General features: G+C 43.5%; 1 protein-coding gene across 6 annotated transcripts in view; it reads right to left on the bottom strand.

The window, feature by feature from the left end:
* Positions 1-25,700, bottom strand: part of PALM2AKAP2 (PALM2 and AKAP2 fusion) — a 503,536-nt gene that overhangs the window by 172,374 nt on the left and 305,462 nt on the right. The gene's annotated exons all lie outside the window — the stretch shown is intronic.

Genomic DNA, 25,700 nt, shown 5'->3' on the forward strand with positions numbered 1-25,700 from the left:
TTATTAACCCATCCAACAGCCCTATGAGATAGTACTGTTATCTGAATTGTCCAGATAGGTAACTGAGGCTCAGAGCTGCTAACTCCTCCTGGGTCAGGGCGGTCAGTGGCAGGGCCTGAGCACATGAGCCGGCAGGGTGAGCCAGAGGCTGGCTCCAGACCCCTGCACTGCCTGCCCGTCTGCAGTATAGGCAGTTGTAAAGGAGGCTGAATTTTAGTTTCTTGGCTCACTGGTGAATGGCTGTCCCTGCTTCCAGCTTCTACTATCACCCCTTAAAGAGTCTACTTTGACAAAGCTCCACATTTTTCAGAGTGAGGAGACCCTATTCCCCCTCCTAATCCCTCTAAGGCAGTGTTCCTCAAAGTGTGTGTGACCCACTAATTTCTGCCCGTCCACAGGTGGTTATCCCTCTGTGATGAGGTCAGTCTAGAAATGGAGAGAAGATATTTAGAAACTTCTAGCAGTTTGTTGAATCTAAGAAGAAACAAATTGGTACCTGTATTCTCACTGATATTTTTTCCCATTTCATTTTTCTAATAAAAATAATTTACAAAAGTATTGTTCTGGGATGAATTGGAACTTTAAAAAGAAGAAAATACAATCTGATCCATCACCACAGATGGTTAGAGAAGCATTGTTCTCGGGAGTTCAAGTTCTCAGGGCTGGGTGGATTGCATCCCCGAGAACAGAGAGACTCTATTGGAAGGTCCAGGAAACATCTGCGTGGGTGTTTCCTATGTGTCACCCTCCTTTCCAGTTCTAGCAGCTGGGTGGGTTTTGTGTTCTCGCTGGTGCAGAGGAGGGATTGTGGGAGAAGCTGCTTTTTGGTCAGTGGTCCTTCAGGTCTTTTGCAAAAGCCGAAATTCATGAAAGAAATTATACCAGGCCTGGGCGGGGCGGTGTAATTTCCTCCAGGAGCTGGAGCCAGAGGAGAGGTCAGTTTGGCCGCCGCTGCGGAGGGAGGAGAGATACAGGACAGGATACTGACGCTATGTGTATGCAGGGAAGCTGGATGCCGAGTCCAAGGGCTCCCAGCCTCTGCCACGGCTCTTGTCCCCCAGCGTGGCTCAGGAGCCGTGCACTTTAGCCCTAAAGGCATTGTGAAGGCTAGAGTACCACACAGAAGTGCGGACCAGGGATGGTGGGCCTATCCGCCGGTGAGCGTGGCACCTTGGCAGGAGTCTGGGTCCACGGGACTCCCAAGAATGCCTGGGATGGAATGCCTGCCAGGCCAGCAGCACTGGAATTCAGAGTCTACCGTAATTTGATTAAAAGAAAATAAGTGTTATTTCTTGCACAGGAGTTTGTGGGCTAATATTTCTACCTGCTACCCTTTGGGAAGGAATTTAGGAGTGGCGGTGACTGAGAAAGACACTGGCAGGTTAGGACGGGGGTGGGGCGTTAGGTGAGAGCAGGCGCAGGGGCTCAGATGTGGGAAAGCAGAGGGTGTGGAAGGAGCCACAGGCTGTCCTCTCTGGCCCAGACCACAGCGGTGGAGCTGCCCGGCCTTTGCAATTATTGTCCCTTCTGCCTGGAATAATTCTCAGCATGGCCGCTCTTCTAGTTTTTCAGGTGTCAGCTGAAAGGTCCCATCTTCACAGAGCTTTTCTGGGAGGTGTGTGTGTGTGTGTGTGTGTGTGTTCGTGCGTGTGCACATGTGTGTGTGTGTGTGTGTGTGTGTGTGTGTGTGTGTGTGTGTGTGTATGGTGGGGTGAGTGCAGGGAAGAACTGTCAGATCACAGGACCTTTCAACTTGCAGTCCTACCACTGTTCAGTTGCTTCTCTGTCATTGTCTTCTCTTAGCCCCTAATTCTGCAAGTGTCCTTCAGGCTCTGTCAAGCTCCAGAGTTTTGTAGCCAGGACAGGAATTGGGTCTAGAACCACTTTCTGAAAACCTGGGCATCTTGTTCCGTCTCTGGAGGAAATCCTGAGATTCCTCCCGTGAAGACAGATGGCCGGCCACAGACAGCCTTTCCTCCTGGGCATTTGAAAGTGAAACACAGCTCCCCGGAAGCCCCGGAGAATCACATCTGCACTCCCTGGGGCCTCCCTCCCCAATGGCTTTGCACTGGCTGATATCACACGCAATCCCAGGGTTCGGGGGATGGGGATGTGGGTAGGAGCAGGAGATGCTGAAGGCTGGATGCAGAATTGGAGGCTCCTCTTTCTGAAACCTGCACTGCCCACCGCAGCCAGGGCACTACCACACCTGCCAGTTTGGCTGAAAGACAGACATCTGTCTTGGCGGAGTCCTGATCGTTTCCTGTTGCCCATCTGGCTAGAAATCCCCAGAGAAAACCTTCCCCTCAGAGGTTTGGTCCCTTTGGCTCTCTTGAGGCTACAAACAGGAAGTGGAGAGAGCGGCTTAGAAAGGAGATAGCATGAGAATCAAAATAGCCACTGCTGATCTTCATTTTCTCCTGAAATTCCTGTTTCAGTTTCCATTTAGTGTAAGTCAAGAGGGAGGTTTCCCAGTAAATCCAGGCCTCCCACAGTCCCCTGGCCCCCGAAGCTTCAGCACAGACCACACCCCCAGGGCCACAGGGGTCCCTGAGTAGACAGAGGAGTCCCTCCCTCCTTGGGAGCAGTGCCCGAAGGGCCAATCCTGGGAAAGGTTTCCAGAATTCCAGACCTCAGATCCTAGGTCCTAACCCTTTTCCCTTTCCTTCATTCATTCATTCATTTGTTCATCCAGTAAATATCTATCGGGTCCTTTCTGGGTGCCAAGCACTGTGCTGGACCACTGCACTGGGACTAGTACAGAGAAAGGGGACAAGTCCCTGTTTTCAGGAAACTTAGAGTCAAGTGATGGAGACAGATACCCACATATCCACATGCCCTCCTGCCTGCTGCAGGAAGAGCCCCATTTGACCCACACATCACCTCAAACCCATGGATTTGAACACAACCATGTCAGCTTTCCTTGGGACACTGGTCCCCAGCTTTCTGTTCCTGCCAGAACTTCCTTAAGCAAGTCCCTGTGGAGATTTTAAGACATATCTGCAAATCCTTTGATATTTCTCCCTTGAAGACACAGAGCCTAATTGCCCTCCCCTATATATGGGCTAGCCCTTTTGATCCTTGTATATATATCATATTTTAATGTTTAGGCATCCAGTCATTTGGCCTAATCACTCAAGACAGTTATTGGTCGCCTGCACTATGTTCTGGGTCAGTGATGACTACATGCTCCTCTATCTGATGTGAAATGTGCCTACCCCTTCCCTGGATTTCTTGTTCAACCGCAAATAACCAACAATCATTGAGTTGCAGGCACTTTGCTGGGCTCATTCACCTACTCGATCACATTTACCTTTCAGATCTCCGAAGAAGAAAAACCTTTTACAAGACATAGAAACGGAGGCTCAAAGTAAAACAACATGCATGGGAGTTCCTGTCCAGTAAACGGCAGGGTTGGGATTGCAATCCTGGCATTTTAAATCTAAGACCAGCGCGGCCCTCAGGCACACAGCTTTCTTTTCATTTAAAAGTACATATTGGGTCACTTTTTCTCTCATTTCTGTTTTGTGAGAACATTTAAGATCTAGTCTCTGAGCAACTTTCAGGCATATCACTCTTCTTGGATTGCATACTATATATATTGATATGTAATATTTAAGTGTCATTTACTATAATCACCATGCTGTGTGTTAGAGCCCAACCTGCTTCTAATGAATAGAAAGTGGCGGAAGTGACGCTGGGTGACTTCGGAAGCTGGGCTAGGAAAGGTGACACAGCTGCCTGGCTCCCTCTCTGGGGACACTTGTTCTTGGAACCCAGCGGCTGGACTGTGAAGAGCCCCTTGTCACCTGGAGAGGCCACAGGTAATGTTCTGGCTGACAGCCCCAGCTGAGGTCCCAGGGCACGGCAGAACCAACTTTCAGACATGAGCGAGAGGGAGGTTCAAGGTGACTCGAGCCCCAGCTACCATCTGATGACCGCTCCATGAGATCCTGAGCGAGAACTGTACAGCTTAACTGTGCGAGACAATAGTAACAATAACAACCACAATAATAACAGTCATAATAAATACTTGTTTTAGTTTTAAGCTACTAGCTTTGGGTGATTTGTAATGCTGCAATGGATAACCAGAACAGTACTCTGTCCTGGAAATATTGGTGGACCTCGATTCCTCTACAGCCTTGCTGCTCACAGAGTGGCCGGTGGACCAGCTACATTGGACCACCTGGGAGCTTGTTAGAAATGCAGACCCCTGGGCCCCACCCCCTACCTCCTGAACCCAAACCTGCCTTTTAACAAGATGGCCAAATGTTTCACAGGCACGTGGACGTTTAAGCACGGCTCTGCAATATCTTTTTGTAAAAGACATTATTTTAAAGCAATGTTTTAAAAAATTCAAATACAAAAAATTATGTAACCAACCCCGACATACCTACCACCCAGATTTAACAGATAATAATAGTAAACATATATTTTGTACTGAACACTATTTTAATTACTTTAACTTAACCTTCATGACAGCCTTGTGAGAGAGATGCTACTAGATCATTCATTCCTATGTTGTAGATGAGGAAACCAAGGACAGAAAGATTAGGTGATTTACTCAAGGTCATACAACTCATAAGCAACAGAGCTGGTATCTGAATACAGGGGGCCTGGCTCCAGGGCTAAGCTATTTCTTTCTAGATATTGAACACTTTGCCACCTCCTCCCTATCCCCCTGTATCTTAAGTCTATCAAGTCTCCCTTGAAATGTGTCTCCAATTCATCCCTTCCTCTTTTGCATGGATGCCATCCTACTTTATCTAGGACTCCTGCAACACCACCCCATCCATTTTATACTTTGCCCCAGATTAATCTTTCTGTAAATACTGCTCCTGCCATCCTTCCTGCCCAAACATCTTCAGTGCCTTGGCTCTGCCTGGCGTCTAACCAGGCTGACTTGGACTCCAAAGCCCTTGAAACCCGGTCCCACCTCTAGTCACCAACAGAAAACAGAACAGAACACAACAGCACCACCCGGCCTCCATCACAACAGACCGACCTTCCAGGTTTGCTTAAACGTCTCCTCCTGCCTGGCTTTGTCTTTGCCTCCCTCCTCGCCTGGTCTCCTGGTCCTACAAACCCCATTTCAAATCACACCTCCTGGGCAAATTCTTCCTTGACTGCTTTTATAGTATGAACTCCCACCCCTGAAGTCAATCAACACTAAGTAGCATCTTAATATTTCCTTCTAGCTCTCTCTCTCTTCTTTTGGAGTATCTTCAATGACCAGGTACTGCATGAGGCATTTACTTTTTATTTGGCTACAACAGACACAACATAAAATGTATTATTTTAACCCTTTTAAGTATACAGTTCAGGGGCATTAAGAACATCCACAGTGGGGTGCAACCCTCTACACCCTATTCCTGTTTTCCCCTTAGCCCCGGGTAACCTCTACTCTACTTTCTGTCTCTATGAATTTGACCAGTCTAGGTACCTCATATAAGTGGAATCATACAGTATTTGTCCTTCTCTGTCTGGTTTATTTAACTTAGCATAATGTTTTCAATGTCCATCCACGTTGTAGCATGTGTCAGAATTTCATTTTTTATGCCTGAATAATATTCCATTGTATGAATATATCACACTTTGTTTATCCATTCACCTGTTGATGGATACTTGGGTTCTTTCCACCCTTGTCTAGGGATGGCTATTGGGAATAATGCTGCTCTGAACACTGGTGCACAAATATCTGTTCAAGTCTCTGCTTTCAATTCTTTGGTGCATGAAGCATTTACAGTTTTAGTCTCAAAACAAATCGGTGGTAGGGATTGTTCATTCCACTTCACAGATGAAGTAAATGAGGGTTCAGAGAAGTTAAGTCACTTGTTGAAGGCCACGTGTCTGGGGCTTAAATATGATTTTCCCGAGGATTCTGATTTCAATATGATTTTCCTGAGGATTTTGATTTCACTAACAAACACTTTTCCTAGAACAGATGAGGATCTAACTTAGTAAGGATTCTGTAAGTCAAGGTTCGATGTGTGATCTCTGTTAATGCTGGTGGTAGTGACAGTGGCCAGAAACAGGTAGAGAAATGACATCCCATGTCCATCAAAGGTGGGCTGGTAGACAGCGTCTCTTCCAACATGAATCTGGACTCTAAGCCTCTTGATGCATTAATTAGGCCCTGAACACACTCTTGCCTTGAAGAACTAAATCTGCAGCACCTGGGGAGACCTCTGTGGCCTGAGAGGTATTTGCCTAATTAGGAGGAGTTTGGCATATAGGGTTAAGGAATAGAAATAGCTACACAGTTTGCTTCCAGAACAAAGTTGTGCTCATATCCACAACCCCTGGATCTGAGCCAGCTCAGGTACAGTAAGATCTCAGTATAAGGGGGGCAGATGTTTCGGTGGTAGACAGGGGGACTAACCTTCTCAGTGTCACCAGGAATGAGCGGTTTCCTGGGATGCGAGGTTTCAGAACTAAAACCAAGAAAGTCCCAGGCAAACCAGGATAAGTTGGCCACCCTAACCTAAAGATCATAGGGGAAAAAAAAATTACTCTTGTATCTGTCCCTTCCTCTCTTATTTCCATTGGTGTAGACCTATAACCTCCTAGCTGGACCCTCCTCCTAGCAGTAACCCCTAGCTGGCCTTCCAGCCTCACTCTCTGTCTACAGTTGTCCATTTGGCAAACTGTGGCTCTGATTAAAAATCTTCAGTGTTTTTTCCCCATGAATTATTCAGAGCAAGGGCCATAACAACCAGATAGGTCAGGTCAATGAGGGACACAACCATAGTGTAAGACATTAGGAACTGGTGGAGATTGCAGCCAGGCTCACCCCAGACATTTCTGAGCCTGGGAGCAAGTATACAAACGGAGGACCACACACAATATGTCCCAATATTTAAAAGCTGGAAATCAAGTTCAAATTAAAGAAACTGCATTCTCTCCTCCTGAGTTGGCAAATACACTTCACAGTGACTCTGAAGGCCAAGTTCAAATTGTGTTCTTGGATTCCTAGGAGTCTTGAGACTTGGTGGTTCCCAGCGAGGTTCTCTGGCCTGTTACCCATATCTGTTCTCTTCTCTCTCCCGCCTCTGTCCTGCAACTCCAGGGGCCTTGCAGCCAATGCTGGATACCCCAGCCTGAACTTCAAAGCTCCATCCACACACACTGTACCCCCAACACAATCTGCTTTCCCTCTGTACACCCCTCAGCCATAGTAAAGAGGTCCATGGAAGTGAGCTTGGCCCATTTGGGCAGAGAATTCTGAGTCCTGACATCTGAAGCACAGCCTGGATCAGGGGAGGGGTACAGGCAATTTCCCTTGCCCCAGAGATGCCTCACCCCATGGAAAAGTGTGTGACCGGAGCAAGACCATGTTAAAGCCCAGGGCCCAGGACAGGGGCTCCTCTTGCTTGGGTCTAAGGTGGTACTGATCACGCCTCATCTAAAGGGGGCAGCTGACCTCAACTCCAGCTGATTCCTGCTTCCTGGGAATGTCCAGTGTTGGCTAGACCTTCTGCTTTTTCAAGAGAAGATAAATTGTGGAATTTCTTGGTTGTAAATTAAAATTAAAACCAAACCAAACAAAATACCCTTGTATGAGTCAATACAATAAAGGCCAAACAAAATACAGCCACAGGCCTGCCCTTGAACTCTCACTTGCAACTTCTTCCTTGAGAACACCCCGTCCCTCCACACACTGGCCTCAAGCCACTTCTTCCACTGCCTGTCCTCCGACCCTTTGGGTTTCTGTGTTCTACCAAATCAGAGGAGCAGACAGCCCCTGCTTCCCACCGCAGGCCTTTCGATCAAGGAGTTCCTTCTGCCTCGAATACCCTCCCCGGCTCTCACACTTGTGTACTGACAACCACACTCATTCTTCAAGGGCAAGTACAAACCCAACTCCTTCAAGACACCTGCCCTGATGACTCCTGAAATTCTGGACCAGGACACCAGAATGTGAATCCTGGCTCTGCAATTTTATGCAAGTCACAAGCGCTCTGAACCTCCTGTGTAAAATGGGGGGACATTTCTATCGACCTTGAAGAGCTACTTCTTGTGAAAGCTAAATAAGATAATACGTAGTAAATTCCTGGCAGTCCAGTGGTTAGGATTCGGTGCTTTCACTGCAGGGGCCCGGGTTGAGTCCCTGGTTGGGGGACTAGGATCCCACAAGCCGCATGGCACAGCCAAAAAAAAAAAATATATATATATATATAGCATGTGTTAAAACATTTAGTATAGTTCAGGGCATTTTATCAGTGCTCAGTAAATGCTAGAATAGGAAAGCAAATTTGAGTATCTGCAAACCTTTTTGTAAAGTACTAGACAATTTTTTAGGCTTCATGGGCCATATGGCTTCCTTCCCTTGTCAATATGTAAACATGTGGGCATAGCTAGCTGTGTTCCAATAAAACTTTATTTACAAAAAGGGGCAGAGGGCCGGATTTGCCCCAAGGGTCATAGTTCCTGACCCTGTTTCATACCATTCTTAGGGCTTGTTCTCTGCCTCTCAAAGCTGTGGTTACTACTCATACTAATAGCTAATGCTTTAATTCTGCCCGTGATTACCAGGCAGCGTCGAAAACACTCTACAAGAGATTTAACGCTCATCACCACTTTATGTATAAAGAAACAGAGGCACAAAGAAGTGGCAGGTGGACTTGAGAATCAGAACTCGGAGCCACTGTGCAGCATGGGTTCAGGCCTTGGGCAGCATCTACACCATCTTGTGTGAGTTTCTTGATTGTTGGTGGATGAATGTGCATCTGCAAAGGACTTTAAGCCACCCTCCTCCCTCTCGTGTGCTGTCAGTTGTAATTATAACTACTGAACACACCCAACGGTGAATCTCCTCCAGTGACAACTGTGAGCAGCAGGCAAATGGCACAAGCCAGGGACCAACGTCCTCTGCTGAGTCTCTAGTGGCTAATAAGTACTGGGTCTGAGAGTGTTCTGCTTTCTGTCTTTAATTCTTCCTCTTCATTGAGGGCCCATAGGAATATGGAACTAACTATAAATGGCAAAGAAAAAAAGGAAATGATTTTATGTGATGGCTGACTGTCCCACAGCGCTCTGACTGATCCTTCATATAAGTCTATCTGGGTAAAGGGCTCTTGCTGTGCCCTGAGCTCCGTGTCTACATCACTGTGTCTACATCACTGCCAAAGGATCAATGGAAGGAAAGGCCAGTCTCAGGTGTGGGGATGGCTGACCAAGCAGAGATGCCCGACTACATGCTGGAGGTATCACGGCCATAGGCTTTACCATCCAAACTGGAACACTACCAAGAATTAGGCTGGGAAAACACGTGCAAAGTGGGATGCATTGTCACTCTGGTCAGAGAAACCTTTCTAAGTGGCCACTGGTGAATGTTTCACGCCTGGGGAGTACTGCTCTGTCCTAGAAAGAAGAGCAACTGGCCCTCCCCTTTTCATTCTGGTCCATGATCTCAGCTATGACACCATGAAACATTCATCCATACCATGTATTTTATACTGTGCTATACGTAACTGGAGAAAATCAAGGAAGAACAGGCCTGGTTCCTGGGAGTATGTCTTGGTTACTGGTTCTAAAGAGTTAGTCTATAGTCCTTAGAGTTAAAATTGGCTCTTGTAATTTGACATACTACAGCGAGTTTACTATGGGTTTAATGCTTTGTTTGTAATGTAAGTTTCTGGTTGATTTTCACCTATGTGTTTCAAGGCATTTCCATACTACCTAAGCATGTCCATGTCTGAGTATGGACAGTGGGCATGTTGTGCACTGCACAACTCTAAGGGCACCATTCACACCATACTCTATGTGAATGGAGCCCTCTAGGATTATGCAGTGAGCAACCTGAACAATAGGACATTGGCCCTGCTGGGAAAGTCTAGTCCCATCTCCCATCAGCCAGAACTGGTGTACTTCAGCAGCCTAATCCTTACACAGCTGGACACGCTCAGGGTGATTTGGCTGTCTGCTGTCTGCTTGCCTAGTCACTGCTAAAAAGCACTAAGCCTCCACCCACCTAAATACCCTTGTCCTGTGAGGCACAGGAAAACTATTTTGTCTGTGCTCTGCTGTTAAACTTGCCTGGAATCTGCTGATAGAAGTTCAGTCTCTCCTCTTGCCTGACAAGAGAAGACCCATGGCTGTCAGCACAATACCAAGCCCCCTTTTTTCTGACAAGGGGGGAGAAACTAAAACGAAACCCCGACTCCCCCATTTTTTTTTAACAAGGACTCCTGCCCCATCCTTCCCACTGAGTCTCAGGAGCCAAGAGTTGGCATTAAATCTTGATTGTGTTTTCAACACATAGTCTGTAAGTCTGTGTCTCAGGATGAAATCAACGAATTTAGAGAGAAAAGATGCTGCTCCTGATCCATTTCTGGAACTAGAAAGTGAGTCTTTCGCTGCATGGATGCAGAAGGCCCAAGTAAAGGCTCAGCCACATATAAGGACAGTAGGAGTTCAGAGGACAGAGGAAGGCTGATAACAATGGGTCAGAGGCAGGTGCAGCGGGCAGAATGAGACAAAGGCACTCAGCTGGGCTGAGTTGGATGACTAAGACTTCCCAAAATGTGGGGAGGAAAGGGCCTACGCTAGGTGTGTCCAAAACAGCATGAGTAAAGCTGGGTGAATGTGGCCAGTGGAGGGTGGGCGTGGGCTCCTTAATTAAAAATGCGCATTTAATGTTAGGAATCAGGGGGACCTGAAGTCTGGTGAAGAAGGGAGATGCAGGAAAAGATGTTCCATTTTAGCAAACTTTGAATTTCAGAGAGAAGAGTTTGATCTTGATTCCGGAAGGAAAGAATAAAAAAGCAATTCTTGGGGCTTCCCTGGTGGCGCAGTGGTTGAGAATCTGCCTTCTAATGCAGGGGACACGGGTTCAAGCCCTGGTGTGGGAAGATCCTACATGCCGCGGAGCGGCTAGGCCCGTGAGCCACAACTACTGAGCCTGCGCGTCTGGAGCCTGTGCTCCGCAACAAGAGAGGCCGCGATGGTGAGAGGCCCGCGCACCGCGATGAAGAGTGGCCCCCGCTCACCGCAACTAGAGAAAGCCCTCGCACAGAAACGAAGACCCAACACACAGCCAAAAATAAATAAATAAACAAATGTGGGGTTTAAAAAAAAAAAAGAATGAATCTGGCCCTTTAAAAAAAAGAAAAGTTGGGGCTTCCCTGGTGGCGCAATGGTTGAGAATCTGCCTGCCAATGCAGGGGACACGGGTTCGAGCCCTGGTCTGGCAAAATCCCACATGCCGCGGAGCGACTAAGCCCGTGCGCCACAGCTACTGAGCCTGCGCGTCTGGAGCCCGTGCTCCGCAACAAGAGAGGCCGCGATAGTGAGAGGCCCGCGCACCGCGATGAAGAGCGGCCCCCGCTTGCCGCAACTAGAGAAAGCCCTCGTACAGAAACGAAGACCCAACACAGCCAAAAATAAATAAATAAATAAATTTAAAAAAAGAAAAAAGAAAAGCAATTCTGTTTTATTAAGTCGGGAGGGGGCTGGTCTTGGTGATGATGAATGCTTCTACGCTTGCAATGAAGGATTTCATCACCCAGCCGTGGCTTCAGAAAATAATCTGAGAATTCTCACTTCTCCTTCCAACGTTCAGAAAGAGGAATTTTCTCCTGAGACATGAAAAGACCTGAAACCAAACTATCCTCAGCCAAGCTTCAGACAACTAACCCCATTCAGCTGGAACTTCCATGACTAGCTTTTTATCTACTTCTTCTGACGTTCTTTGCATCAATATCAATATGCCCATGCTTAGTTAACTGTCCGTGGCATTCTGCAGAGCACAAAGGCTAAGTGCCTGGCCCAAAGACACAGAGCTATCAAGGAGCAGAACTGGTTTATTGATTTCAAGTCCCGTTACATTGGACACTCAGCTTTGGGGCAGAAGAGAAGGACTTAGGGAAGAAAAGCACTGTCATTCTGTTGCTCCATTCCTCAAGGTTCCTTTGGAGAAACCATCTAGAATAGATGGGCGGTGGTGCGTGTCTGCTACACTCACCTCCCAGGAGACTCTAGATGCATATTTACCAACCCTCCAGGATTCTCTGGGTCAGGAGAAAGTGGGGCACACAGATGTCAGGCATTAGCCCCTAATAAGGCCAGTCTGTATTTTTTAAAGAGGATCCAAATTCTGATTTTTAAGTCTTGGTGAGTCAGTTGTTCACCCACTGAATATCATACACAGGAAAATGGCCACTGGTTTTCCATTGGGCTTGGAAAGACCCCAGAGCAAGGCAGTGATGGGGGATTTGCCCAGGGACTCCTCAGGGCCAGGCCAGGGCCGCGGTGGATTGCTTATGTGTTGGCTTTTAAAGGCCAGGGATTTAAGGATCTTTTAGGAAAAACACTCCTCAGCTTGATGTATTTCTTTCTTTTCTTTTTTAACTGTAGAGAAATACCTTTGATATTGACATCCACGTAGTATGTCGCTCAGAATCATCTTAATGGTCATCTAGTAAAATTACTCATTTTATAGATGAGAAAGTTGGGGCCAGAAGAGGAAAAAGGACTTCTTCTAAGTCACACATGAATGACATACCTGGGACAGAGCCCAGGCCTGGGTCCCCTCACACTCCGAACGCCAATTCTATCATCTCATGTTTTTGTTGTTTTCAAAACAGATCCAAGAACTTAGAATTCAGTGGTTTGGTTGATAACGTAATATTGTGTTGTACATTTTACAAGCTGAATTGCTCAAACAAATGGGAGAAAGAGAAATAAACATTCAGAAATCTATGCTAGATTGAGTCCTCTAGTTTCATGTCATTTTTCTCTTGACTTATTCCTCTATTTCTTTTGCCTGCATTTTTTCCTACAAACTTCCTCAAATACTTTTCTTTTGTAATGGGAGAGAAAGGAGAAAGGAAAAGCAGAAAGAAAAGTCTTTAAAACATTCCTAATAGAAGCCCTACAAGGTAGGTATTATTCTCATTTTACAGAAGGGGAAACCGAGGCTTGTTGAATTGAAATAAATTGCCAAAGATTACCAAGCTGACCAATGACAGACTTGGGACTTGACTTTGATTCAGATACCAAAGCCTACATTTTTTTCTTGGTTTGCAGAGTTGAGACAAGGATTCCAACCTGGACCCCTCCTGCCTGCTCTGGGTCCTTCTGTGCTGCAGTTTCCAGCCCTAACTGCTCATGAGAATCACTTGGAGCCATTTAATAAATGCTCCAGGCCTCACCCATACCAATTCGATCAGGATCTCTGGGGTGGAGCCCTAGTAGAATTATATTTTTAAGAAAATGTTCCAGATTCTAATGTGCAGCAAGCAAGAAATGAGAACCAGACAGCATGGTGTTTCCTGGGAGAATTAATGAACTTTTTGAGAAGATCAACTCATCCTACAGGTGGGAGTGCACCTTGTGTCAAAAACAGGCTCATTCAGTAGAGAAGAAGAGAAAAGAGAAGAAAGAAGGGAAGAGGGAAGGGAAGGGTAGGGAAGGGATGGGAAAGGAAGGGAAAAGAAAAGTTGAGATTCCCTGAGTGGTTCTTTTTCCATTAAGTTCTGCTTATTCTCTAGTGCTGAGCCAGTTTTACAGCCTGCATTGACTAAATCCCCGACTCTACAAGAGTTAACCAAGAGCTCTGCTGAGCAGGAGTCAGCTTACTAGAGCTCAGAAGAGGTACTGAAGCTGAGGGCTGGAGTGCCTTACAGTAGAGGCAGCCATTGGGCCCCTGTGCTTGTCTACTGCATCACTTGGTCTACTGCATCACTTGTCTACTGCGTCACTTTCCTGCTCTATTTGGAAACTCACATCTGATTGTATAACTTTGCTCAAGTAAGGCAGACGGAGCCCAGTTAGATCTGATCCCCATCAGTGAAAAACTGCTTATGCCAAAGACAGCTCTAGCTGGAACAGATGTTACTTTTGTTTGCTTAAATGATGGAGATCTTTACTGGAGAGTTTTAAGTTTGCTGCTGATGTATTCAATTCATTCCTTATAAAAGGAATGGCTTGTTGGGCACCTGGTATAACAGAAAAAATCTGAAGTCACCCTGACCTGGGTTTGAATCCTAGCACTGTGTTTCTGCTCTTACTTCCTGTTGCTTTGAGCAAGTCACTTTGCATTTCTCATCCTAACTTCAAAATGAGGAGCTGGGATTTGTTAAGGGAATGCAATGAAGTAAGGCAGTGCTTCCAAAATTTTGGGGGTAGATGAACATGGCATTAAATAACACAGAACCACACAGTGAGAAAATTATTACTGTTTTGATCTTCTTCCATGCCATCTGATTATATCGAAGAGATGGGGGTATATTTTTGATAAGTCTCTAACCTGGCTATTCCTTCCTTTAACAATGAAAGAGTTGGTCTCAGGTAACTGAATGTATTACTAGGCAACTGTATGCAGCTGAAAATTAATAATTTGCTGATTTACATTTATTTCAACAGTTACTTCTATGGCATGTGCTGCCTGCGTAAGGTAGGGCAATAAAGTTACCTTTTAGGTCAAAGAAGTGGTTAGAAGAGTAAATGAGGGTCCACAGGTGGTACACACACAGGACAAAAATAATTAAGGTGATACCAAAAGTCTAAGTTTATGAAAAACTGAGTTAAAGTATGAGACAGAATCTCACATCAAGCCTCTGAGTAGGGTGAGGATTTAGTCAGTCTCCCAGAGAAAAAAGAAATGACTGAATTGGTCCTTGCACTCTGATTTGAAATAAGTTCTCTAAGAGACAGAATATGTAGACTCATATGAGTCTACATATTCTGATGGATGGACGATTCACACTGACTGTAGGATTTATGTCACCTCCAGGTTGTCCTCAGGTTGACCTAAGAACCCTGGCCTTAAAAGGGTAGGTCTGCTGCTCATATTTTCTATACTCAGTGACTTGGAAATAGAAAAAAAAAGTTGGAAAATACAATTATCATCTTAAATTCTTTTAGCCTTTAGTTAAAATTTTTTAAAAAAGAAAGAAAATACTAGATCACAGTGACTTTTGATGACAAGCCATGGGAGGAAAGATCCCTATTTCATCAGTTCTTTGAAATGTCAAACTTTCTGCTGATTATTATTCTTAGTAAGATAAGGAAGTGAACGTTAGAGAATATTACTATTCTGTGACCACATGACCTCAGGAGCCCGATAAGAGACTAAGGATTAGGAGGGAAAAGAAAATCACATTTAAATTTAAATACATACGGCCTTTGCCTCTTGTTATTTTTCCTAAGAAGGGATATGAAGCACCAGAACTAGTCAAGGGTTGACTACAAAAGTTTTTGTTTATTTTTCCAGGAATGCAACTTTCAACCATGAAACACGATGCCACAAAGTTCTTAAAACATGACATGGTTCACTTAACCTAAGAAATAGAGAGTAGCTGAATCTAAATACTCTAAATTGTTGTAAGAAATGAATTTTTTTCTCTTGAGTTGTAAATGAGCTCACCAGCCTTAGGATAATCTATCATTATAAAGTCACGTGAGTCTTTCTGCTAAAAAGCTCAAGCATCAAATTCTGCTATTGGCTTTCTGCTTATGGGCTGTTCAAAATTTTTAAATGCTTCCATCAGATTTAAGTCCAAATCCAGTGCAAAGCCTTATTCTTCCGAAGGAGTTCAGGAGACTTCATCTCTGGTTCCGGCTCTGCCATTATCTCGCTATGGGTAAGTCTCATCTTGGACCCAGCCATATAATGAGTAGATTATGGTAGATTAGGGGTAACCCACAAATGCCAACAGGTGCCAGGCAGGTAATATAAACAAAGGAAGCTGGCCAAGAGTAAGGTAATAGGAAATGGGGGTGAGGAGAGTGAGTAAGAGAGTATGACTCCCCCAAAGGGGGCAACCACCACCGGCTCCAGACACCTGTCAGCCAGGAAAACAGGCCCATTGTTGACAAAGCCTCTGAAATGTCAAGAGAAGCTGGAAATCCATCTTCTAAATGGCAGTGAATTAAAAATGATTTTAAAACATGATGCAGGCAAAACCAACATAACCACAGGCCAGATGCAGCCGGTGGATAACCACTTTGTGACTTCCGCATTAGATGATCCCTTTGAGCTCCTATAGCCTTAACTTCTAAATAGCAAATTTTGGCTTTTGTGTGATGCCCATATAGTGGAGGATTTGACACTGTTTGAGAAAAGCAGGAGAGGAGCTGGGTTGTTGGAGACACAGTGTGTTCTCCTGGTGGCTGCAGAAGGGTGACAGAGCCTAGATCAAGAGGCACTGGCACAGTGCCATAGAACACTGTTCCTCTTAGCTCTTATGACGGGGCAAAATAATAATCATAACCATATTAACAACAACAACAAAACCTCCTGTGCTTATTCCGGGATGGACACGCCACTCCTATACGAATGGGGAAGGAAAAACTGTCAGGCAGAACAACAGGACTCCAAATGAACAGATAAGAGAACAGATATGGGCGATTAGCCAGCCCTCTGCTTCCCCTTTGGGAAGGAAGTGCTGCAGAGACACCTCCCATCCTCCAGAGGGCAGTGTTATTACAGAGCGTTTGCTTGGGTAGATAAAGGTACAAAATAAGAACTGGTGCCATTTTGTCTTTTTTGAGCACAGATGGCTCTGTTATCCAAATCTTTCTGTATCCAGTCTCAGCTGCATCCCCATACCACTTTCATAACAAGAGCTTCTGTGTGGAAGAAAGTAAAGAGAGCTGAGCTTGAAACTTGTTCCCCAAGCCCCATCCCAATTTTTAGCTCTGCTATATTGAGCAAGGTACTTACTGTCTCCTTAACTCAGCTTCTTCATGTATGAAGGAGAATATTAGCAATGTCTACCTCATAGGGTTGATGTAATATTAAAGGAAATTCTACCTATCCAGGGGAAGTGCCTAGTTTTAAGTATGGAACTATGTTCCCTTTCAAAGTTCTTATTTTCTCATCTAAATTCCTCTGGTTATAATTAGGGTTTATCTGCTAATCTTTTGCCCTCCGTGATGGGAAATTACCCCTGGAATAGAATTATTAGATTGAACTATAGGGAACTGTCAATATTTAACATTACTGATTTACTAAATGGCGATTTCATATGGTTCGATATAATACAAAAGCAGTCACAAACCCAATGCAGGAAAAAGCAGCTTCCCTTTTATACTGGTTCTGAAACACAGCTGAACAGCTTATGTTTACATTTGGGAAAAGTAAGACCTTTAGTAGAGGAACAAACACTTTTTCATCACAAGTAAACTAACATTTGTTATCCACTTCCAGCTTACAGAGTGCTTTATATAAATATAATTTCCCTTAACTCACAACAACACTGGGGATGGATGTCAGCACACGGCTTTTCACACACTACTCGGAGTGTCACTGTGGGTATGCCCTAGAGTTGTGGGGTGTATAATGGTCTACCATGGTTCCAGTCTGCATGTCCACACACTAAAGAGTATTTCAATTAACAAAAAGAATAATGTCAAGAAAGCCCTGCCACTCGCTGTGTAGGATGGATCAGATAAGATGTAGTTCCACAAACACTAGGATGAAGTGCATAGATGCCCAGGAACCACCCAGGTTTCAAGTGCCCAGTACTTTTGACAAGGACAAGAGGTCCTTGCACTTCCTCAGCTTTCTATTGGTTGAAACTCTTGTTAATTTCAGCGTGGCAATCTGAGGCACCATTCAAGTTTCAATCTTGAGTTATCTTCCATGCATAAAGCCACCAGAAAAAAAAAAAAAATCTACTACAGAACCCAAACAGATGAGAACTCCCCAACTGATTTATTTCATATCCTCAAAGAAAACAACTGTGACAGTTCTGCAGGTGTCATCATACCTGCCCTTTGTTCATTCTCTCTTGCAATAACTTTTTAACGTTTCATTGAGTACCTACTATGTGCCAGGCTCTGTTTGAGGACAGGGGTCAGCAAACTACAAGCCTGAGGGCCAAATCTGGCCCCCACTCTGTTTCAGTAACTAAAGTTTATGGAACTTAGCTACAGTCATTCATTTACATGTTGTGTATGGCTGCCTTCTGGCAGAGCTGAGTAGCTGTGACAGAAATCATGTGACCCACAAAGCCAAAAATATTTACTCTCTGGCCATTGAGAGGAAAAGTTTGCTGACTCTATTTTAGAGAAAGAGGATACAGCATTAAAAAAGAGAAACAAAGTCCCCATGTGTCTTGAGAGGCTCCTGTTTAGAAGATCACACTGGATGAACTCTTACTACTTAAACTAAGGGGCTGACCGAGTTTGACCCGTGGGATCAAAGGCAATGCCACTGCTGAGGGCTTATAAGGAACAAGAAAAGGGATGACAGGCGTTGAGACAGATGTGCAAGAGGGGGTTAGAGAAAGGATTAGTTAATGTGGAAACCAGCTGGAACAGGCAGGCCACAGGGATTCCCACCGAGGGGCACCCAAACCTTTGGCTGGGTGAGGTGGCATATGTATCAGAATCACCTGGAGATATCAGTAAACATGCAGGCTACTGGGCCCCACTCAGGAATCTGAATTTGAGTTCCAGAGGTGTGGTCGAGCTTCCACATTCTTAGCGGGTGCCCCCAGGTGATGCTGAAGCAGGCTCAGGTTTGAAAAGCACTGGATTAGCGTTGAGTTTTAGTGAGCAGTCGGAGGTGCTCCCCACGAGGTCTGGCCTGAAGTCCACTCATGGCAGGTGAGAAGGGGAAAGAACCGGGGCACAGACACACAGAGGTAGATGCAGTGAAAAGGCAGTTTATTGTCTATTAATACCGTACAGAGGAACAGAGAGAAGCTACAAGTACAGCATCGGCTGTCGCTGGCAGTGTTATTTCTGAAGTCGGTTTTTGTTTTGCTTTTCATCTGAAGGAGACAGAACAGTCAAAGTACACTTCAGGTTACAAAGTACAGCAGCTATAGCCCAGCAAGTCTAATTCAGAGTAAGCACAACAGGCTCCCAACCCACCCCGCAACCAACCACCAAATGGATATATTTACAGTGATGTCACTCACCCCGAGTGAGCTGCTAAAGCCGAACATTCCAATCAACAACCTACATTCACTGAAAGCTGCATCAGACACAACATTTTCTGGAACCCCTGTATGATGTTGACTCTCTTAAGTCAGGAGTTTGAGAGGAGGAAAGAATGTTCCAGAACCCCACAAAGGATAGGACTCTTTCCACTTGCCAGAATGGGATATGACAGAATTGGGAGTTGGAGCCACACACAGACTAGTTGAGATCAGGCATTGCCCGGTGGTCTCTTTGTACATAAAGACTAGTTGCAAAACCAAGTGACTGGATGTCTGCCTGACCACCTCATCTCGAAACCAAGAGGTTCCCATAGTAACAAGAGGCCAGGGCACACGGCCTCTCCCTACCACCCTCAGGCAATTGCATGGTTCTTTCATTTCTGGAGTTGTTGCCATGACACTTCGGTTCACAGTTGGGCCTGAATTGGGCCTGCTGGAGGGACTCTGATGATGAAAAAACTAAAATGATGTGCCTGGGAACCAGAGAGGTTATTTTTCTTGAAATGGAGAGTGTGTGGAAGACCTTGCCTTGTTGGAAGAAGGCTCTTGGTCTTTTAGGGTAGTAGAAGAAGACCCCATCCTAGGAAAGGGTGCTGCTTGGGAGGACAGTCTAACAGGAATAGGGAGCAGATTCTTAGGTGTGACCTCTGACCTCTGGTCTCAGCCAGACAGATGAACAGGTGCCGGTGAAGATCTTCACGAACTCGAGTGTGACTGTGATGGGAACTCAATAATGTGGCAGAAAATTGAGGAAAAAAATCCAAGAACTCTAAAAATTCAGTTATCTCCTTTATGGATGGATAAGGATAATTCTTTCCAGTCTCTACTTAACTCTGAAAATAGGATGCAGCCTCATTGATATTTACAAGGTCAAGAACTCCTGGTAAGTTTTATACTGTTGGTTTATACATTTATGTATATTGTGTACATTATGTAGATGGCCAGATGATTCTGACTCACCGTTTCGCATGTGTTACTCAAATGTACCATAGTGAGTGGTCCCTTAACTTCAAATGTAGCAATTACTCCTTGAATATGTGAAAGAGTTGAACTTAGATAATTGCTGGGCTTAGCTTTCGTTTAAAACAGGTATCTCCTTCCAAAAGATCGTTCTATATTATTAAAGGTGTGGCTCAGAGAGCTATCAAGCCGTATAACAGGTTGTCTAATGACAGGTATAGATAGCTGGATCGTACAACCTAGGACTATTGATTGGGAAACACTGGATTTCATGCAGTGCTGGTGCCAGGGCAGGTCACGGGACCTCTGTTCATGCCCCCCAAGGTCTGGGCTAGTGCTACAGAACTCACCAGAAAGTTACCTTAATGGAATGGAGAAATAATCAATCAAGGGTGCTTTCAAACTCAAGCTTCATAATGCATCTAAATTTCATTACAAAAATATTTTTCCTTAAAAAAATACATAAATGTAAACTATTCCATTTCTATAATCACTCCCTACTCCCATCTATATCACGCCACTCGTCTTACACTAGAATGAATGGGCACACCCCTCAGGTAAGGCTCCATCACACCATTTGAGTCCATCTCTCTCGCTTTTTCAAGCTATGCCAATTGTGCTTAAAAATATGCTCCCAGACCCAGGTAGGGGGGTCCACAAGTTCACCTCCCTTACAGTGGGAAGGACTGCAGGAGGTCACACATTGCATGAAGCCCACCCCAGGAATGTCAGAGTGGGATAGTGCAGGCTCAGAAGGGAACACAAGGAAGTATTTGGTTGGTAAACATGCAGAGGCAATGCCCAAGCTCTGCCTACTTTATTCCACCTGGGCCAGACCTGCAAGGTTCTGCCTCAGGCTCCTGGGATGAAATTCACAGCTCTGAAGAGGGCTGGGTAGGGGTGGGGAAGAGAATGTTGTGTTCATACAGCTTTGGAATACAACCTGTGATTTTGAAAGGATAGAAAAGAACATAAACAGTGATGCTAAGGCAAACTTTCAAATGGCACATCAGAACTCTTTTTTCTTTTGTCATTCGTTTTGTTAACATCACAAGGCAGATACATTCTGTAAACATATATACCATACAGTACGTTAACCATAGGGGGGGAAAGAAAAAGCCACCCTGTCATTCTTTTCTTTCTGTATTTCTCTTCTTTTACTCCAGAAGGACTGCCTGAAGTCTAGAGGAAATTTTGTGGTTCATAAGATGTACTTTTCTTTTAATAAAAATGCAATGACTTGCAAAAAAATAGCCCCAGGTGACTAGTAAGAGGCAATATGGGGAGAAGATGAACCTGTAGAAACTTAGAAAATAGTCACAAAATATTAAAAAGTCATTAATTTCAGGAAACATTTTGTTTCCCTGCTTAGTAAAAGAGAGCACTGAAAAATTTTTACAAAAGTTAAGGCTGTCCAGATCTTTGATGCAGAAAGTTTGTGGTTCCCCAAAGATATATATTATATTTTCACATTGAAAGCAAGATTTTTTGTGCTACAGTTCAGACCTTTTTATTTTAGACTGGAGTGGAGAGGGGACGCAGAGGCCTATTTAAGTCATATAAAAATTAAGGGGTAGGGGATGAGGTTGGTCTAAGGATCCCCAGGGAAACTGCCCTTTGAAACTTTCAGGATGTAATCTTTATTCTAGCCTTTTCTACATTCAAATAATAAGTATTTTGGTTTTAAAATGGAGATTTTATCATGTGGTTTGCTGAAGCTATGAAAATAGAAACACATAACAGCACTGCGCTCCTCATAAGAGATGGATTTTTCTTTTTCCCTAGAAAACGCAGGGAAGTTTTCCTGATTAGACCAGAAGAGGTCTACACAATGAAGGCGAACTGGCAACAGGAATCCCAGATGCCATCTTGCGCATTACTTGGAGATGTTTTGCGATATATACCATCACTCCGTGTACCTGCTGGGTTGTACTATCCAATAGGACAAAAGATACCTTCTGGTTCTATCCTAATCAGTGGAGCTACATATACCTTGATTAATAAACTGAGGAGCTTCTAAAAGACTGCATATTTACACAGTTTCTGAAACTTATCTTAACTATGCTGAGAATTCATGGTTTCAATAATGAATGTACATGTTGTGAAAGTACAACATAAAACTGCTCTCGCCTTGGAATGGTTTTTGTTGTAAACAAAATAACATTGCAGGAGATGAGAATATTCCCACAAGGAATGGGCCCTTTGGTGGGTTAAACTCCACAAGTGGGTCTGGTGACAAACAGAGATGGCTGAGCTTCTAGATTTTAAGTAAGAACAAAAGAAATCCTCCGTGCATATTTTGTCTATGTTCGTCTGTGTTTTACATTGACAGAGTTAGTTTCTTAAAAAGGAAGAACTGGTTTAGTGGTTCAGTTTTTGCCTCTATCGCCATATTCCCGCCACCTCTTTTGCTACCCACTGGTTTATTGGCATTAAATAAATGGTGTTTGTCAAGGATGTTCTGTGGTCCCTTGAAATGATGTTCTGCAGGAAGTGGAAAGAAATCAGCTGTTTTCAGACTTGGCCTCAACATTTTGCTCCAGAGATGATATCGTAACTCTAGGAAATTATATAGAGATGATTTCCCCCTTTTATAAAAACTTGCCCCTAACCAAAATAAAAAGCCTCCTTGCATGTAGGAAAAACATTTATCACCAGAAAGTAAAATGGACTAGGTGGGAATCTGAAGCAGATAACACGTCATTAACATTTCAGAGAGTCAAATCAAATGAACTCTAGAATTTGAGTTTTCTGAAAGCCTTTGAATAATTTTAGGAAACCATGTTTGGGGTTTACCCAGAAAAGAATTCCCTAGCCCCTCGTCCTCTCTACTGCCAATATTGAGTGATGTCGCTGGACATTGTCAAATCACTTTTAGAGGCAAATAATTTTGCTTATATAAGGAAAATAATATAATTGTGGGTAAACGAGGCACAAGGTAAAAAAAGAAAACTCCTTAATATTGTCCTACTGCACATCAAAGAGAAAAAAAAAGTCAAGGGTATACAAGTCATCAAGATTTTTCAGGATATATAAGGTTTATTATCCTTTTAACTCTTTAAGGATCTTTAACTCCATGCCATTGAGAATCTGTTTTAAGCAAATGCAGTGACCCTCTTTTCCCTCTTTCTCCTCTTTCCATTTAAAGAGTTCTGAGTATATGATTTGAAAAGAAAGTCCAACTAACCATGAGCTCAAAAGTGATCATGGTTTTGCAGCTTTATTACTGATTCTCTAATTAGCCTGGTGATGTAAGTCAATACCCTGTATTTCTGAAGGGCGTGATACCATACATAATAAAGTGTTTACAGAGACAATGCCAGTACCAGCAGCAAAGGCAGAATCTTCACAATCACAACTCTGTTTATATTTTCACTATGAAGGGTAGTTCCTTTTCTCTGTAGATGGGATTATAGGTCTCATCCCGTAAAAGTACTGGCTGAAGCTGAACCTCCCACTGCAATAGGAAAATGAGGCAAGCTATACAAATACATACGCCATATTCAAACACACCTTCGTTTACTGTGGTCACACATCATTTTAATAAACGTAACACATCTTACTTGAAAAACCATTTAAATGATAAGCTTTACCAGTAAAAGTAGACAGAGAACTCTAATTCATATAATTTGCTAATCCCTATACTAATTATTGGTAAATGAGAGCGCATATTATCATTGGTCTTTTAAATCTCACGTGTGGTTTTGTAGTGAGAGGTAAAGACCATTTTCTTCATGAGAAACTAACTCACTGATGGAAGCGTAGGTCAGGGAATGATCTGTCCTGAAAGACTCTGGTTCCGTTTATCAAAAGTACGCCCAAGGCTAAATTCTATCATTCCACTCACTAACTGTGCTTTTAAAAACTCAAACTGAATAGTCTTCATCCCCAAATGAGTAAAAAAAGATAAGCTATGGGAAACTTTTAGATTGTTTCTTTCTAAATAAATTATTAAAATCAGAGATTGTCCAAAACATTGAAGCTGCTTTCTTTTTCTCTGTAAATAGGCTTCTCTGGCATGTCTTCTTCTTCTTTTTTTTTTAACCTTTAAATGATGCTAAAATGACCATTTGCTGAGGAGCACGAAGCTGAAAGTTTATAGGCAGCAAAACCAGATATTATTTCTAGATAATAGAACAGTTTTATTCAAAAAAAGCTTCTTTGCTGAACCTGAGATTTAGAGATAATTCCCTCAGCTGTTCAAAACCAAGCCATGGATGGAATCATCTTAGAAAGTAGAACTTAGCTCGTTACTTTTTTCCTTCTTTAACTTTTTTTGGTTTATATACTGGTGATAAAACGACTTACTTTGTGCTCGTTAAAAATGTAATTATTTGGGAAAGATTAACTTTGAAAATTAAAAAATATTGGTTTTCCCCCTTTTAATTGGAATAAATATAATTTCAAGCTAAAAAATTAAAAATAATAATAGATTTAGCACTAAGATAGCTATTTAGGACAAATTGAGTTGGTTCTGTAATAAAATTCTCTCAAGGTCACCTTACTTTTCCCTCATCTACTTTCCACAGAAGTTAAACTTGATGTAGTACATCTTATCATATGTTTTTTGAAAGTAGGTTCTATGGAACGTAGATAATTTTGTGAATTATCTGCAACAATGCTATGAACATTCGGGCAAAAAACTAAAAAGATATCTCTGTTTTAAAATCAATTCAAATGTTACAGCTTTATTTCATTACTCTATTATTATTTTACTATATTGCTTCCCTTTGGTTTTATTATACCTGTGGCTCTTTGCTTTGGGGGAATGCTAAGAATTTAAAGAATTGTTCATTGTGTTCTAGATTAAAAACCATCCTTTGATGTTCTGGAATCTTCAGAAGTTGAAGAAACAATGCTTGAAGAAGCCCAGCTATGTGCCACTCACTCAATCAGTATTTGTGGAACGAATTAAAATACTTAAGGTGAGAAGATAGGTCCTTCTTCATCTTTTAAACATTTTTTACATTTTAGAGTTTAATTCTGTGGGGTGGGTAAACCTACGTGGTGATGGTACGCGAAACATTCTCTTTCTCATGGGGACACAAAGAAAGGAGTCCAGATGGAAGGCTCTGGAATCAATGGGGCGGGTGAGATGAAGAGTTAATTCAGGAACAGCACCGTCCACAATGGAGCGGAAGCATCAGAGCAACCACTGTAGGTCAGAAGGACTGTTTTAGAAATATGGTCACTACAGAGAAACTCCTCAAAATGACCCCTTCGTTGAAAACAGATGAACATGATCAGAAAATATCCGTGAAAAAGAAAACAATATAAAAATTTACACTCTTTTTTTTTTTAGAGAATAGAAGCAAGGCTCATGGGTTCGCCTAACTTTGGAGATCACTGCTGATGCTCAAAACAATGCTTGTTTCATGTCCTTAGAAAGTTAAAAATGGTGCTTCTTATATAAAGGGTCCATCAGTTAAGTCATAGAAAGAGAGACAGCTGCTGATGGGCAGGTTATGGAATCAGTCCCTACAATTCAGTTATGACAAGCACTGGGTTCTTTTCTTTTACATCAATTTCATTTGTTTTAACAGAAAGCCAGAGATATACAATACCGTAACCTGGAAGCTTATATAAGGCAGCAAAAAGCATCACCCTAGATTGGACAGACTAAGTAAGGTCTACTTTTGGCTACGCTAGCAACTGGCTAGAGCCCATAGCATTTTGCCACATGAGATATAAAAGCAAAGATCCACAGCGAGGGAGGCAAGTGACAAATCAATGACGTGGCGATGTGCGACTACGTGATAGGGACACACGACAAAATGAAACCCCCGATGCCCATGGATTCAATTCCAGTCAAGTGAATTAAGGCTACTAGATCACTGGCGGCTA

Source organism: Balaenoptera physalus, assembly GCF_965194825.1.
Source record: "Balaenoptera physalus genome assembly, chromosome: 7".
Lineage (NCBI taxonomy): Eukaryota > Metazoa > Chordata > Mammalia > Artiodactyla > Balaenopteridae > Balaenoptera > Balaenoptera physalus.